Genomic DNA, 18,185 nt, shown 5'->3' with positions numbered 1-18,185 from the left:
CCAGCTTAAGAATCTGTCTTTTAAAAATGTTCAAAGATTTTTGCAAGCACATCTAGTAAATACAGGACCAGTTCTGATTTACAGTATGATTAGTGCCATTACTCTGGAAGCATGAGTTGGCCATAAAAATGTTACAAATCAATTAAGTCCATGTTCCAAAACTGGAACATGGTTGAAAAAGAGAAATGCTCATAAATGAGTGTTCATCATTAGATGAATCCTGTAGCTGGATTATTCTTCTATTGTTCTCAACAAGTATATGCAATATATGAAGATACTAAGCATGCTTACGAGCTTGTTTGTGTGTTATGAGTGTTTTGAGGTGCCCTAGTTTAGGACCTAGTCCAAAGAGCGCAGTTTTCAGCAGAATCAGAAATGTGTATCATTTCCGTATGTATCAAGTATCCGTCAGTATGAAGTATCAGCTGCCACTTTCAAAAGAGTGGGCAGTGTAGCAGATGGAGGCACAATTTTAAATTTCCAGGATTTGTACTATGAGTGTACTAAAAAAGACTATTTGCAGCCTCAAATCCTATGTCTTCTATGCTTACTTATTCCTTCAGAAAACACCTTTTAATGACTTACTGCTTCCAGTGCATTGAATACACACTTTTCCTTTGATACTGCAAGTTATCCAAAATACCAGAGCCATGTGAGAGAAACATTATCTGTGTGTTTTGCCAAAAAGATTGACTTTGGCTACCCATGTAAATTTTCTGGATATTTTGATCAAACACTCCACCTTGTTGCAAATTTGGAATTCATGCCAAATATAGCATCCAGCAGTGAGATAAGGCTGAATTCTTTCATGTGAGCTACAATGGAGTTTTAAAATTCTTATTTGGGATGAATATTCTATATATATTGTTACAAATTTTGCTCAAATAATTTATTCCACAAATAATTTGAAAGTACTATTGTTGCCTTTGAACTCAACCAACTTAACATTCAATCTCAGAAAGATCTTGTTCCAAAGATGGTACAAGTACTACTGCTTCTCATTTCATAAATGTGTGCAAATACATATTGCTAGCTTTTGTTATTATCCAAAATTTTAATTGTTGGTGAAAATTAAATTTTTACTGGAAAATGATGTTTGGATATTGGAAAACAAAAAGCAGACAGGGCTTAGCCACTGAAGGCAGTGGGACTTTTTCTGAAATTTCCATTTAGTATGTCTGACAGAAATGGGCTTCATGCTGCTTCAGTGCAAGATATTTCCAAAATCATTGTTGGGAAACATTATAGCGGATGGTTTTAATAAGTCAGGAATATTCAGTATAGCCAGATTACCTGTTACTTAAGAAATCTTAATTAAAAAAAGAAACAGGTACCAAAAAGTGCTCAGATTGTCCAGGATTGGAAGGATCCTATAAGGAAAAGTAAGAAAGCTTAACTAGCATGTTCAGGCAAAACAAAAATATGGATAAGATTGTATTCTATAAATATATTAGAAAAGGTACTATTTAAGGGAAATGCTGACACAAGAACAGATGGATATAAACTATTTGTGTACCATTATTCTGGATTTTAAAAAGGTTTCTGATGCTAAAAGAAATGAGACTCTATTAACCTCTTCCCTAAGAGAAAAAAAATCCCAACCCCCAAACCAAAGAAAATCTAATTGATTATAAGCAGAGCCATCATATGAAAAAGATTATATGGCATAGTTGCCTACAAAAACAAGGGACTGAACTCAATGACCCAGGAGTCCTTTCCAATCTGCTGTTCTTAAATAGATGTATGAGTATCATGGGAACTCTTCTAGCCTCCAGCCTGTTCCTGCAAGAAGATCCTTTTATTTGTGTAACTTCGCACTGGTATCCCTGCAAATCTGCAGGTCCCCACTGACATGTAGGTGATATGGATTCTTGGATCAAGTTTTAGGGAAGGGTTCATGATCCCAGAAGAAAACTGTATATCTGGCTTCTGTTCTCCATCTTGATTTTGCATGCAGCTTCTGTTTCAATTCCCAAAACTCCTTTCAATTAATTGTTTCATTTTTCTTGTGAAGATAACATTTCTTCTTGAAGAATGAATTAAATACTCTTTAAGAATATATTCATAATTAAAAATCGTATGACTGGGAATAGTTTTACATGCACAATACCTGTTGTGAAGACCTGAGTGTTCTTGTTACTGTGCAGTCTGTGTAAGTGGAAGGTTCAGTGGCTTTCTGCCCCTTGAACCAACATTATTACTTTCATTACTGCAGGTCAGGTCTTGTGTCATAAGCATTGAAGCACATACTTCTCATAGGATCAGTAGGTGAATGTTAAGGTAGCCTAAGCGTCCAGTGTCAGTGGGGAAAAAGTTGCAGTGGGAACCTCTGAAAATGAAATTCTTGATCCGGTAACATCATAGACAATCACAAGTTGCCCTTTATAGAGCTCCATAGTACAGTAGTTTTTGAGGCTCAATCTTTATCTTACCACTTACAGTGACTTCAAAGTCCTTCTTAAAGGCTTTCCTTTACACAGGATGTAAACTGGCTATTTCTGCCTCTCTTGCTTCACCTGTAAATCAGGGCAGTCAAGGGCTGCACATACGTGCAGGGGATATCTGGAGTCTCTGATAGAAAGTCCTACTTGTAAATTATTATGATAAAGGTCTTTCCTAGTTCTAAGTTGCAAGTTCTAACTTGCTATGATAGTAGATGGGAATGGAAAGATTCCTGTTAATTTGGGATGGCTGGTAAACTCCAGCAAGTTCAGTTACTGCTTTCAATTGTCCAGGGGTTCTCTAGTGTGCTGTTTTCACTGGGAAATTCACCAATGGCAAGAACCCCAGAAGTTCTTACTGTTCATGAGCTTGCTGTGTGAAAGCCATGACCTCCAAAACTTGGAAGGACCCGTTTGGTTACACCAGAAGCCATGCCAGGTCTGCCTGCCAGGCACCCATTGCCAAAAGAGAAGTATGATACCAGAGTCTGAAAGGAATACAAGACAGCCTTCAAATGCTGAATAAAGAGGACTGAAATTTTCTTAGCTCTCCATTCTGAGCTGAAAAGATTTGATTCTGGCATTTTCCTTTGGCAGTGTTTGTCTTTGTACTGAGAATAGTGTATTTCTTCCTATTCTGGACACTGTAATCAAGAATCCTAAAATTTTATTGCATTTTTAAAAATACTTTATTAGGGAAAACCTCCACCTTTGACATTATTTGTGCCACTGTTAAGGTTTTTAATTCAATCCTGACAATTAAACCAATGAAAAATCCATAATACCACTATTTCACTCTGCACTGCAGAAGGTAGCTGAATGTCTTATATCTGGAAGTCTAAAACACAAGCACTAATATGTGGCAAACACAGACCAAGAACAAACTCACAAGAAGAAAGCTGCAACTCTTATCAGACATAGGCCAAGAGGTTTCTTTGGCCATGGACTTGCAAACTCTGCACTTTTTTACTCAGAACCTTGTAGCATGTGAATGGGAAAGAAAGATATTTCATCCAAAGCAGCCTGAAACCCCTGCTGCCTTTTAGCTGTAAAATGGAAGCTGAAATTACTTTCATTATCACATGCCACCCAAAATGCTGATTTTCTACTTGGTCTTTTCTCAATATTTTCTGTGCACATGAAAATGTGCAGATTCTCAGAATGTTTTTCAGTACTTTGCAAGCAACAGTAAATGCAAGTTACTTATATTTGGACAGTTACATGTTTTAGAAAGGAAAACTGTCTTAATTTTCTAGTAAATGGATGAACTGAGCTCATAAATATCAGATCACCTTTGTTTATGTAGACAACATGGGGAAAGGCAAGACTGTGCCTATAAGAGAGTCAGGAGAGCCTCCTTGCTTTATGATGTTCATGCTATTTCCCATTTAAAAACACTATAATCTATACTGCTGTTTATCTTCAGGGACTGTCAGCCAACCTAATTAGTTAATTTTTTAACAGAATTGGAAAATGGAAAATAGAGTACATACATTGAATATTGTCATTTGGGCTGGAGTATATTTCAGTGTATGTTTTAGCTAATTAGATTTTTTTATGGATATATATTAGCTCTGCCTTGGACCCTTTGCCAGTGCAAGTAATTTTGAATTTAACTGAAAAGATTTCTGCTTTTTTTCTTCACATTTAAGATAGCACTTACTTTGTGTCTGTGGGAGTCCTAAATTCCAAGATCTGCTGGCTTTTATTCCCCTTCCTTATGACTTGCAGGATATATTCATTGCAATGAAGTTTTGGAGAAAAGCAAATCTGCTCATGTGAGGAAACACATGGAAAGCCATTCTGGAAGCATAGAAAGCATAACCATTTATCAAAGGAAACAAGTCTGTTGTTTTAGAAGGCACTTCGAGTTTAGTTCTTTTCACCTTAGAGTTTGCTTCTCACAGAGGTCACCAAGCTTTATTATTTGGTGAAACTGGGTGGTTTTGAGATATTTTGATTTGGACAATTTGAAATAAGAACTTAAAATCATTAGCTGCACTTCCATCTCTTCATCTGGCATCTAAGAACAGTCTTAGATTGACACCTCTAAGGGATGAAATCTCTACTCTGATCCTTTTACTTTCTCCATGGATTTTCATTGCATTGCTTGTAGGATATTCAACCTATTTAAAACACTTTGAGGTCAGTAACTTTGATTACAAAGTCCTCAATCAGGAAGAAATCAACTTTACCTCAGCATCTTTCTATTCTTACAGGGAATAACTAATACAGTGGTTAAGAGTCTGAATATCCACATAGACTCCTCTGGATTCTCTTGATGTTGGTAATCAGGGTGTCCTCTTCCTGTATTTTTTCCTTTATTTTATAAAAGCATATTCATTTGATCTGTGAGTTATTCAAGCATCTTTCAAAAATATTTATAGCTCCTGAAGGTCTTTGCTACTGTTTCTCTTGAATTGGAGCTGGATTTATTTGCCAATTAACATAAACTTTTATTTTATGAACCACATTATGAACAGTACAAAATAAAGGGTAGGGGATTTGAAATGATTTTCTGTAATTTATTCAGACAGCATTATCTTTTGAGAATGTGGCAAAATCTTAATTCCAATTTAAAACAGTTTAAACTCATGAAGATTGTTGCCCCTGTTTCACTAGTTTGGAAAAACACACCAAAGAGACTGTACCAGTACCTGCTCCACATGTTCCATTCCAGACTTTCTAGGCTGCTATTCAGAAACACTGTATCATTACATTTCCACTTAAAATTAGTATTAACAGTGCTGAGCACCTTATGCTTGTCGCTCTTAAAATTTCAAAATTTTTTACATTCTGACCATCCCTATACTTGAGTCTCAAAGCAAGCAATTTTACATTGCCTTGTATTCCAAAGCCTTTAGTACCTGCCCTTTGAGGATTCATTCTCCTTCTCTTGGTGGTACAAACACAATGACTAAGATGTCTCAAAGCGGGACCCTCAAAATGAATGGACATATTTTGAGAAAAGACATTAAATTACTTACACCAGGATTTACTGTAGTTATCATTAGATGATAGCAAATCAGGAAATTGTCACTCCTTATACTGTGATTGTTGACATTTCTTTCCTCACATGAAACCAAATGGAATCTCTGAGAGAAAAGACTCTTATTTTCTGTTTGGGTCCAAGAGCAGGTGTTTGAGGTATGTCAGAAATATGTCATCTGATCTGCTTTCTCGGTATGATTCAAAACATGCCATCAGTATTCTTCAGGTTAGATATGTCAAAATGCATAATGCTGCTGACCAAAACTGTAATTCTGTACTTAGTCAAATAAAAAGACGCCAAAGTTCCCATAGAAGACTAATCTATAAGGTGGTGATCTATTTTTCTTTGCCACCATTATGCCATCCCTACTGGGACATGAGGTAGAAAGTGGTCTATTGAACAGTAGTACCAGAAGAAGTCAGATTACTTTCTTTATACTGTTTTAGGGTGTTGGGCCAGACAGATGGGTTTTGGTTAGTTTTGGGTTTTTTTTTGCTGGGGGTGGGGTGGACTGTTAGATTTTTCATTTTCTTGTTTGGTTTTGAGAGGCAAAAAGGCAAAAAAATATGGTAGATGGAGCACAATATTTGAAGGGTGCATGAATTTCAGACCAGGACTGAGTTCTGTCCCTCCTAGTGAGGGTACAAGCAGAGTGATGTTGAGTCAATCTGCATCCACTGGGGTAGACAAGTTCTGTGTGGTGTTTTCAAGTGTGCATCTGTTTGTGTTATGTAAGGATGAAAGTCTTGGAAAATAGTCTTGTATGTGTCTTCCCCTGTATAAATAACTTTGACAGCTTTGTTGAATAAATCAGGATTGATTTAATATGTACAGTCCTTGAACACTTTTCAAGTGTTTTCCTATAAATCTCTTGGTTTCACAACTTGTTTATGGTGATTTCTAACAAGGCCAAGTGGCTGCAGTGAGAGCTTCATTCAGTGTCTGTAGATGTAACATATCTCTTCACTGTGAGAGAAGAGCAGTAAGATTTACCAGCACTCTATTGCAGCTTTATTGCCCTCAGTCTCTTACTAACATAAGTTTGTATCTTTTCTTCAAACCAGGGAAAAACTGTAGGAGTTTGATGGAATGGATCTGCATAAAAGAAATCTGCATTTGTTTTATTGAATGCATTACTGTGATTTTGTGAATGCCCCTTACCTGCATATGAGAATTTCTTGGAACTGTCATTTAAACTCATATATAAATGGAAAAGTGCAGACAGCTGTATGAACCTAGGCTAAAACATCTGTGTTATAGTTTCATCTCTTAGGGCCTCAGATTTTCTTAGACTTCCTCAGTTTGTGGCTATGGAGAGAAGGAAAACATGTTTTTGAATGTTCAAATGAATCAGTTTGATAATGTTCAGCTTCAGTAACCAAATCCCTTTAGAGAATGAAAGAAAATAATTTTTTCACTCTTAAAGTAAAAGTCTACAGTCTTTTAGAACAGATGTACTCCTGAGGTAGGTGTGGGTAGGATGTTAAATCTGGTGGGAAAGTTGCCAGAAAGAGCTTTGTGCATTTGAATGTGCTTAGAAAAACACAGCTCTTAATGATTTAATTTTTTGTAGGGTGATTGATAACTAAAGAAGAATATTCTCAATATATTATTTTCCTCATAAGCTAAATGCTGTCACTTTGGCATGATTCAGGTTTGTGAACAATGCAAAGCTAACCTGCCTTTGCAGGAAAACCAGAGGCTGTTCCCTTTCTGGACTCATAAAGCCTTCAGGAGAAGGCTAATGCATGAAAAGAGCTCCAGAGAAACTCTCCCTCATGCCATTGTTGCACATTTTTGCACATGGGATTTAGAGTCTTGGAGCCTGCTCTTTTTCATTTTTATGGTAAGACAAGCTTCCATGAAAAGAATTAGGAAGCTGCTGTTGTACTATCCTGAGATGGGAGAAAAATGCTTCTTCCCTAGAAGAGACAGTTCTCCCCATCTTCATCCTACAGAATGACTAGAAATATAGGAAAAAGGATCAATACTTCTTTCCAATACATTGCTTAGGATTTTATGGCAGTCAGGAACAACTACGACATGTTGTGGCATTACATTTATGCCTTTGCATGTCTATAGCACAGGGCAGCAACTACTGAACTTTTAATACATCTATGTGTAGCATTTGCCTATCATTTGTTGACCTCTCCTCCTGTCACCCGTCCAACTTTCTAGTAATTTTATAGCAAACACACTCCAAAGTGTATATGTGTGTGAGAGAGTTGCTTAATACTACAGTTATTTCTGTTACATTTCACATAACGTAACTTGAGTTATGATGCACAAATCCATGAATTAATGTCTTTCTGTGTTCTTTTATGGGCAGTTTTTTGAAGCCACACTCTTAGGTTTGGAATATTGATTCTCTTGGACTACAGAACTTTAATCTCAAGAGACATCTGTATTAAAGTAATTTAGTATCAGAGTCAAAGGGTTTATTTACATGGAGAATTGATCAGCATTGCTACAGCAGAAATGATTTTACTTCAGTGTTACTCCCTCATGTGGATGTTGTGCTCTGGAATAAAATGGACTTTGTTTTGAAATAATTACTCTTACTAATTGTTTCAGAATAGAGTGTCGACAGGAGAGAGCTATGGCAGAAATAGCCATAACAGAATAGTTACAGTTCTCTGGTTACATTTACTGGGTAGGAATGCCTTGTGCAAGGGTGGCATGAGATTTGCAAGGGTGAAAAATGCAGTAGATACTGTCATTTCTGCTTTTGTCAGCTAACTGGGTTGCTAGGTTAGCTTGTTCTCCTATACAAAGATTTGTTATGGCCACAGTGTTCTGGGAAACCCCCGCAATTTTGCTTTGATACCACTCTTCAAATAACTCAGTAAATTTAATGTAAAATATAGCTTTGTCTCTCCTCTCCCTCTCCCCCATTTATTTTCACTTTCTAAATTCAATTACAATTTAAACATAAAATACTTGGGTTAAAACCAAGTTTTTATTTTTTGCCACAGTGTTCCTTGACCTGCTGGTATTTGGCAGTTCACTGACATTTCATGCCTCTCATTACTTCTGAGCTAAAGAATACCTTCTTGAATGACCTTTTCACCCTTGCCAAATTATAGTCAGGCTTTACCACAGAAAAGATCAGGATGTCTTGTTTTCTTGACTGTTTTTCTCCCCTGTAACAACAAAGAGCTGTTTGCTAAAATGTATTTCAGACATTGCTGATAGCTGCATGAATTTCAAATGGCTGAGACAAAAACCCTACAACAAACCACAGAAGCAAGATAAAAGTAAAATTTTAACTTCTCCCATAAAACCTGCCATTACAAAATACATTTCGTGACTCCTCAGAAAATCTTAAGGAATTGAGGTTTTGGGCACTTTTGTGTAAGCTATTCTGTAAAGGTGAGAATTGTATTAGTCCTAGCTAATACAGTTGTTTTAGTGTAATTGTTTTAGTCCTGGTAATTGTTTTAGTCCTAGCTCTGCTAAAGAATGAGTCTGTGGCTCTAATAGAGTCCCATATGTGCCACCATTTGCACAGAGACACACTGTACAAGCATGTATGTCATTGCAGACCATCAAGGAACAGCTGCCATGCCAGTGCAAGTGCTGAACATTATTTTTTACTGCTTAGGTTGCAAGTTCTAAAAGAATCATTCAGGGAAGTGGCTCAAGAATGGAAGCAAAGGTGCTGAAATTCTGATGACCACTCTGATATATTGTGGGCCATGATGAGCTTACTCTTGCAGTTCTTCAAGCTAGTTCAAAGTTAGATGGTTTCATCTCCATAGGGATGAATCTGAGTTAATATACCTTCTTTTCCAAGGTGTAGCACTGTCTGAAGCCAGTGGCTCATGGTGCACAGTAACCTGGCTACATCTGGGAGTGCTGCTCAGCAGGCTGGCAGCCAGGCAGAATATAGTGTAGACATTAAACACAAAGGTTCCTGTGTGAGGATAGCAATGTATTTCAAATAATCATCCTCACTTCAGGTTGGTTTCCAAATAATCATCCTCACTGCAGCTTGGTTTCCAACCTGCAGAAGAGTACTCCTAGTCAGTATATTGGAGAAGAGGTGTGAAAAGGAAGGAAAAAATTAACTACAGTTAAAATCAAAGGAAATCCAGGAAAATTCTGGCTCACTTCTCTGAGTATAGCAACATAGATAGTTTAAAATGGTGATAATTGGTACTGTAGAATAAAAGAATCTGCACTAAGTCTAGTGAAAGACAGTCTGTAGTGAAAAGGACAGAATACACAAAAGTTGAAAGAAATTCTCATGGAAACACAGAAAAAACAACTAAACCAGATGGCTTCTTCCCCTTCCTTCAACAAATAGCCTGTCTACCAATGCTATTTCCAATGAGTACAAAAATCAGTGGAATCCTCTTCACATTGCTACAGCCCTTTACATTTTGAAATATTACTGTTTCTCTTTGGTTTTCTCAGACCAGTGCTGCTACCAATCTTCACAGAAGCTGTAAGTAAGGAGTGATTTCCTCCCCCAGCAATAGTATAAGGGGAGAACCAGGAAAATGGCAAAAGAAAGAGCAACAAAGTAAAAGTAAGGTTCTCTCAGCTACAGGCAGCACAGAGACCAAGATTGGGTAAAAAAGGTCACACCTTGATGTTAGAGGTACAATTCAGTTGCTTCCTCTAACATGAGACTCCTATGCATCATACAACAACTGCTAATTCAGATGGGGTGTTGGGTATTTCTAAGTTGGATTAGGAGGTAATAGAGTCATTCAGTTCCACCTGGATCTTCAGAGTGACTGCTTGCATTCAAATCAGGCTAATTGGAGGGAATCTCATTAAATATCAATGTTTAACTGTGCAGTGATTAATCAATGTGTTTTGACTTGCTTGATGTGGAAAGAAAACAGAAGCTAGAGTGAGGATTAAAGAGAGATCTCAAGCAAATCAAGACAACCAAGTGATCAAAGAGGCTTACTTCTCTGTTATGGAAGATGTATTCATTTTGCCATTACTTAGACATCATGGCAAAAAGGGGGCCATGTATTGTCCATGCAGTAGCTTTAGCAAAGCTTTTCATATATTATATTTCACAGTCACTGTGGGTACTTTTGTCCAGCACACTCTTTCCAAGGCTTTACTGCAGCAGCATATTTTGCTGTTTTCCTTCAAAACAGTGTTTTAGCAACATGAAGAAAGTATTAATCAAATAAAAGCTATAGAAGGAGATCAGGTAGAGCAGAGAAATGTCTTAATTTGCCCATGAAGTGCTGATCCATAACAACAAAGGCTTTGAATGCTGAAAACTTTTAATGACCTTATTTCTAATCTAGTGCAGTGCCTCTGTAGAAAGAGAACTCTTAAATCTGCACTTAATTCTGAAAAGTTGGACTGAGGCATTGAAGAACTTTTTTTGTAAAGAAGGATGTCAGATCTAGTTCTTCTCCCTGATTGTTGAGTTATTGAATTATGAAATTAATTGTCTCCCTGTCCAGTGATATCATGCTTTTCAGACACTGCATAATTACCTCTGCAGAAGAAATGGAGCAGAGCATTATCGCCATCCTCCCACGTGTCCTCATTTCTCAGCATATTTGTAGAAGACTACAGCCTTTACCAGCAGTAGAGTGAAGCACACAAAAATGGGTCACCCATGGCAGTGCTGTTTTTTCCAACGTGTCATTGTGAGAGAGTGAGTACTTCCCTGGGGGAATATTTCCATGAGATTGATTATTTGGTAACTGTAACAGTTAAAGCAATGTGCTATTTATCATTGTTCCTCATTAAACAGAGAGATAGGATGTTAATTAAAAAGAAGAATATTTCTTCTAAATTAGAAGAAGTTGTAATTCAAACCAACTGCTTGCATGCTAGATTTACACAGCTGTTGTGCTCAAAGTGAGGGGATTCAGTGGGAATTGTTTTCTGAACAGCACTCAGGTGGTCAGATTAGTCTCCAAGGTCCTGTCCTGAAGTGTTGCGCTGCAGTTGTTTCAATAGAAGCAACTCATGTTAAAAAGTGTATGGATGTTAAGAAGAGGACAGTGGGCACACCATTCCATCTGTTTCCTTGGACACAGACATACATGAATCCCTGGGGATTTTTTCCCTGCTCCCTGTGAAACTGGGGAAGCAGTCAGATCCATGCTTCTTCTCAGCCCTCAGCTTGCTATCTTCTTTAAATATCCCAATCCAACATGAAAACCTGATTTGGTAGTCAAATTAAAAACTCCTGTGTGAAGCTGTCCTTAGACAGCTGCAAGATCTGATGAAGGGGGTAAAGATTGGGTTTTCTATCCTCTTAGCCTGGCATGTGAAGCTGCTTCTTAAAGAATTTAAACTATGTAATTGAGGCTCTTTGTTTTGTTTTGTATTTTTCTTGAAACAGGACTAATATGGAAATTTAAAGATCTAAGTGGTCCCTTCTGAAAGTTCCTAACATTGCTATCAGTATAATTTCTTTTTATAAACAGAACTGTTACAGTTCTAAGAAATAAAGTATTCAAAGAATGCACTCATAAAAGATTACACATACAATGGAATTTTTTAGCCTCAATGGGAACAGAAGGCTTTGTGAGAAGTGTTTGTGTGCCATGAACATAATGTTTGAATCAATTTTTAAGCTGTTGCTAATGAAACACCACCATTTGAATAATGGGCTACAAGGCATGCATCTTACAGATGCACTATGTATCAGTTCCTGCCCGGAGTATCAGGACCCCAGGGCTTTAGAATGTGAAACAAGTGTTCAAAAAGAACATTTCTAGAAGGGGAGGGGAGGAGGGAAAGAGCCTGAAATGCAGCTTGAAGTGATGTGAGATTTATTCCCTTAGCTCGTGTTTTCCTTAGTTTCATCATATGATTTGGCAGTTCTGCAGAGCTGGTGTTAAATACATCACATGGGAGTGTAACAGAGATACTTCTGAGCCTTGGACAAGCGACAGACCTCACAGAGAAGAAGCTACATGACAGTTCCTACCTGTTCCACTTCTGTAGTTTAGCATTTCTTCCTTATGTATTCTCCAGTCTGTTTCTCCCATCACATAACTGGTCTGACCACACCTCAGGGCTTTCCTTTCAGGGGCATGGCTGGTAATATTGCCCCTACTCAATTTTTTTTTTTTCACTGAATGGGAAGGTTGGGGGTATCCTTGCACTTTTTCCTCCCTTCACATACATTATCTGCTGCTAGAGGCTCCCCAGGCAGATTCTCTTCACAACTCAATTCCATCATTGCTCAAAATAAGCAATAAAGAAATACAGTTAGGGAAGAATTGGTTATTCTGAAGGGTTCACTGAAAGGTTCAGATGGGTACATATTAGCCACGCAATGAATTGTTTTCAAATAATTTCCTCCAAGAACCAAGAAAGTTTGTTTCTTGAGTCTGCAAAAAGGTATATTGCCAGACAACACGAGGGCTTGGTCTTGAATGGATAATTCTTGAGCTTAAAAATAATTTCCAGCATGATAAGTAAATGTTTCTGTTGCCTTCTCACAAACATCTACAAAACCTTGCCATCATGATTGTTCTCTTAGCCACATATTTATTTCTATGAGCTTCCACATGAATTACAAGCAAAATAAAACACACACACACACAAAAAGTGCATTTAGTAGTTCTTTATTCAAGTTAATGTTTAGATTAACTGATGCACAACAGTTGCCCAGAACTGCATGGAGCAGGATATCTCTGGTATGAACATATATCTGGAATTTCCACTGGTTAGCAGAGTTACATACTCATTCCAGCAAGGATAACCCACTAGAAAATAAACCACTGAGAAATACTGCATTTAGCTAGACCTCTCTTTGGTTTGTTTTTTATGGTGCTTTTGTTTAACTGTCACTGCATCTGGTGAGCACCTTCAGACTGGGGAGACAAAACATAGAGAGCGAGAGGTTCTTGGAATATTACAAGCTGCTGTGTGACTGGTAATGGCAGGGCACACAGACAGAAAATGTGACACTACAGTGGGAAAATTTAATACTTATTAGCTAGCAAATTGCCTGAAGCAATAACCTTGAAGTAAATGTTCAACTGCAAACAAACACTGAATGTCCTGCTCTTTTTAATTTTTTTCCCCATTGATTCTTATGCCCTATGCTTTTCAAGATGTGTTTTCTGAACTGTATTGTTTGAAATCTTATACTCCAGATGGCATGTTTTCTAGATCTAGGGACTACTGTACATTTTAAAATTACTTTGTTTTTGAGTCATTGTCCCATTTAGACAATAGAAGAGATGATTGTCTAATTACAAATGCCATTTGGGATGAAGCACAGATTACCTTGTATGCATTAAAGAAAGAACTTAGTTCATTATTCCATCTGCAACAAAGCTGATGTGCTGAATCCTTAGAAACAGCGAAGCCTGGTTCCCATGCTGTTCTGTGCACCATGTTTCCCAAAAATGCTGTCTTCTGGCAGCTCCTTTAGCCTGCATATGTGTCATCTAAAACAAGAGGATGTATTGTCCTTTAAAAAAAATATGAGAAGAAAACATCTAACCTCATCCTTCAGACATGAACATATGCCATTATGAGGATTGCATAAATAAAGTGTGAGGTTTTTTTCTAGTCTTCCTTTTCCTCTCCTGTAGAACTTCTCTAAGGGATTTTCAAAAGGAGGAAAAAAACAAACCTAACACTTAGAGAGGAGCAATTGAGAGGAGCCAATTCATATTGAACATTTTGAACCTTTTTGTAGCCCACCCCTCAATGGCCCAACCAGGACAAGCATTAGCCTTAAAATGCACTCAGGTCTGGCTATATTCAGGGCTTACGGGCTGATTTCCAGAACCACTGCATAATAGAAGTTACCTTTCCTGACAGTTTAGGTATTCGTAATATGCCTATGTTGCATGGTAAACTGCCGCAGCCCCGCCCCAGACCCCTGTCCTCAACCCCAGCTAGCTCTCCTGCGGGGCGAGTAGGGCGAGTGGAAGCACCCTCCGCTGTACCCGGCTGGGCTTTGGAGAGTGCTTTGTGGGTCCTGAGGTCACTGCTGATTCCAACGGCAAGGAAATGAGGAGAGGCACTTGTTGGGGGCAAAAATCCGATGTTTATTGAAGTCCCGAGGATCCAACAGCATCAAAGGGGGCCAGCCAACAAGAGCCACTGAGGGGTGCTGGCAACATGTTACATAGGGAGAGGGAGGGGGGCCGATCAGCCAATGGGGGAACATACAGAAGTGACTCTGTGGGGATTGACATCTGGGGGATCCAGTGAGGGGGAGACAGGGGAGGGGTCCCAGGACCTCATCCAATCACTTGGTGCCCTGGATGGAAGTTTCTAGAGGTAGGGGAAGGGACACCAAGTGACAGACAAGGCACTTGGGAGGGGACAGGGGACTGGCTTGGCATTTTCTAGGGAGACTGACACATGAGGGAAGGCGGGAAAACTCAGGGAGAAACCAATACAGTACGGGGGTACACTGGAACAAACCATGACAGAATAAAGATGTAATAAAACATATAAAACCGCACCTCCACAGTAAGCAACAATTTTTGCTACATGGCAAGCAAATGTAACGTTGAAAAGTCAAAGTTGAACATGGGGAAGAAGAGAGGAGGCAAAGCAGTAATACATGCTCACATACCTGCAGGTATCTGTAAGATTAGGACTTGGGTACCCATCCTCTTGTTTTGAGTGCCAAAGGAATAGATCCAATGGCATCTGTGGAGTTCTTGTGGTGTGTAAACAGATGCAGTCACTTGGTCAAGTGTTGCTCATCATTCACCCTCTACCCAAGCACTCCTAGCTGTTTCAGTGACTGAGAGAAAAAGCTTCTGTTTTTTTACACAAATGTGCTGCTTTCATCCCCTCCCCCCACTTAATGTTTTAAAAAAAACACAGCTGAGCTACAATGTTTTTGGAGTGTATCTGCATAGTGATGGTAGCTCCGCCCCATCTGCAAGTCACAGGGGCTGGTGACAGCTCAGGCTGGCACCCATTTTGGTGCATGTCTGTGTTCTGGTGTCTCAGGTGCCAGTCCCACACTCGCGCATCCAAGCATCTTCTGCAGCAGTGCACATCCCAGCTTCTGGAAAGACAGGCAGCACAAATTCACACTTGTCTGTACCTGAGGCTGCAAACATCCCTTCTGATGCTGTTATAGCCTCAAAATTTTCCGGTTTTACTGGAGCTTAGCAGCTCATCATGAAAAGTTTGCAATGGCATTTAGGGAATCGAGGCATGCTGACTTATTTGTCACTTAGCATCAGCTGCAGGCAGGCTCGCCAGCTTATTAACAGCACTTGGCCGTGAAGGGTGGTGGAAAGGAGGCTATGGAGCACCGATACAAGAAGCTCGGGTAAACTGCTGTCTTTGAACAGAGATCTTCCCTTTCTAGAGGTGCAGTAGCACGACATGTGTTATGCTGCCACAGGTACCATTTGGGAGCAGAGGAGGCACAGAGGAAGGCCTGTCTTGGTCTAGAAGTCTTTGTCATGTCAGTGGCTCACAAATCTCTGGTGCCACCCATCAAGGCCAGGTCACCGGTGGGATGCAGAGGGACTTTCACGCGGGCACTTTCATGCTTGTCCCATAGCACCTCACAGACACGGGGACAGCGTGGGGCTATGTAAATGAGACGGGTTTAATTTGTTCCTTCCCCTGTTCTTGCACAAGCATTTGGTCATACGGGAAATGTCGTCTTTCCGTACACATGGGAGAGGCATGTACGCAAACAGCCCCGCCTGCTACCGAAAAGGGCGCCGCCCGCGGAAAGCCGAGGGGTGAGACTAGCATCTTCTGCGAAAGGCGGTGAAACGGGGCCAGAGAGCGACGGGTGATACCGGAGCTAAGGAGGGACAGCGAGAGCGAGGAGCCGCGGGGGGACAGCGAGGAGCCGCGGGGGGACAGCGACGAGCCAGGGGGGGACAGGGGGCGCTGGCCCCGCCAGGTGGCGCCGTCCCCCGCGCGCAGGCAGCGCAGCGGGTCCAGAGCCGCGAGTTCGTGTCCCGCCACCGCCGGTTCGTGTCCCGGGGCGCTCGTCCAGGCGCTTCCCAGAGTCCCCGCGACCTGCCGAGGGCTTGTCCTGGGGAAAGGTGCCCAGGACCGCGGGCTCTGCCTCCCGCGTCGCCTTACTCTCGCCGTTGAGTCCGGCCCAGGAGTAGGAAGGGCCGAGGAGGATGATCTGCCCTGGGGAAAATTGTTCGTGTCTAGACAAATTAATGAGCTGTGGTAGAGGGGGATGGATAAAATTGTTAGAGTAGCTATTCCCCATGGATACGTCCAATCTCCTAGCACCCTCACGGCTTGAAGTCCTGCGGGTCAGAAGAGGGACGTGGATCAGTAGGTGGATGGGAATGCGCCCTTGCCTCTCCAGCCGTGCTCTAGGAAGCTAGACCTGGAGAGAGAAAATTTTCAGCTGAACAAAAAGTGTCCCTGTCATTCAAGAAGCACTGCAGAAACGTTTATATTTCAATAAAACTTTTCCCTGGGAAAACTTTGAAGACGAAGGAAGAGTGACTTTATATAAGGACTGGTCCCTGTTTTCTCTGAATGAAGCCTCTGCTCAGAATCAGAGCGAGACCAGTACAGAAAGACTAAATTAAAACAAAATAAAACACTTTCCAAGTCCTAGCAAAGTTTCTGTGCAACACTTTGCTTACTTCTGTTTTTTAATGAAACATCAATTTGCTTTAATTATATGCAAAGCATATTTTATTTTGGTATTCTAGAGGGCTGCCATGAAATGGAGTCGTAGTCCTCTTGGCTGTCATGGTGATTAATTGCATTTTTTCCTAATCATGGTGAGAGAGCTGTGGTTTCTTATCAGGCTGCTGTTATTTATGTTGTGTTTTAGATCTCTTTTATTATCTGCAAATTATAAGAGCTGAAATAAATAAAGCTTGATTGCTTGACTGTTGCTTACATGCATATGGGATAACCTTTTCATAGTTTTAAACAAATGCTGCAATATATGTAAAAACATTAACTTAACTGTTTGGGTCTAAGGCCCTGAGAGAGACAAGCACTGCTGAACGCTGCAGGTTCTTGTCCCAGTTCACACTAATTTTACAGTGACTGATAAGCACTCTATTGTACTTCTTAGAAAAATCTGAACTTCCCAGAAATGTCTGAGGTATTACAGTGGCAAAACAACTCAGTTTTGCAGATTTTTGATGGTTCTGAATTTGATGACAAACACAGATGCAATTGTGTCATGAAATACCTCATGTAGGCTCTCTAGTTTAGCTGATTCCTGTGGTATGTTTTTGCAAACCACCCTTCATTGCTGGGGTTGTCTTTTCTGTAACCATTCAAAGGCAGGAGACTTGTTAGTACTTTACATTATTAATACATGATCTTGTTCATTTTGGCCAAGACAAGAGGTTTGAACAAGTTCCTGGAGACCCATCACAGTGATTCCCCACAGGACTCTGAGGAAGTTGCTTCTCTCAGCCTTATATTGGGCTCAGCTGTAAAAGTGGAAATATTGATATTTTATCTGTGAGAGAGGTCAAGACCTGTAGGTGAAAAATGACTGTAAATTCAAACCTTTAGGTGTAGATTAATTTGCCATATGCTGTCTAGAGAAACAGAATGAAAATTCTACCCTTTTTTGGTGACTGATCTAGTTTCTCTGAAGTCTTTTGGAATAGAACTGAAGTATTTCACATGTACAGAAATCTACACAAAGGCTGTCCAAGCTTGTAAAGTGTCAGACGGTCCAAGCTCACTAAATATGTGCAAGATTCCAAAAGCACTTCAGAAAACTTGTTTTCCTTCCACTGGCAACACTGAATTTTTTTATCTCTGCATAAAAATGTTTATCATACATTAAATTGTAACTGTGTGGC

The 18,185-nt window shown here is 39.8% G+C and overlaps 1 long non-coding RNA gene across 1 annotated transcript in view; it reads left to right on the top strand.

The window, feature by feature from the left end:
- The window catches only part of LOC144248658 (uncharacterized), a 176,560-nt gene that overhangs the window by 24,090 nt on the left and 134,285 nt on the right, over positions 1–18,185 (top strand). The window lies entirely within an intron of this gene.

Source organism: Lonchura striata, chromosome 1 (assembly GCF_050655825.1).
Source record: "Lonchura striata isolate lonStrDom1 chromosome 1, ASM5065582v1, whole genome shotgun sequence".
Lineage (NCBI taxonomy): Eukaryota > Metazoa > Chordata > Aves > Passeriformes > Estrildidae > Lonchura > Lonchura striata.
The sequence above is the reverse complement of the archived record's forward strand: the minus strand, read 5'-3'. Positions and strand labels throughout refer to the sequence as shown.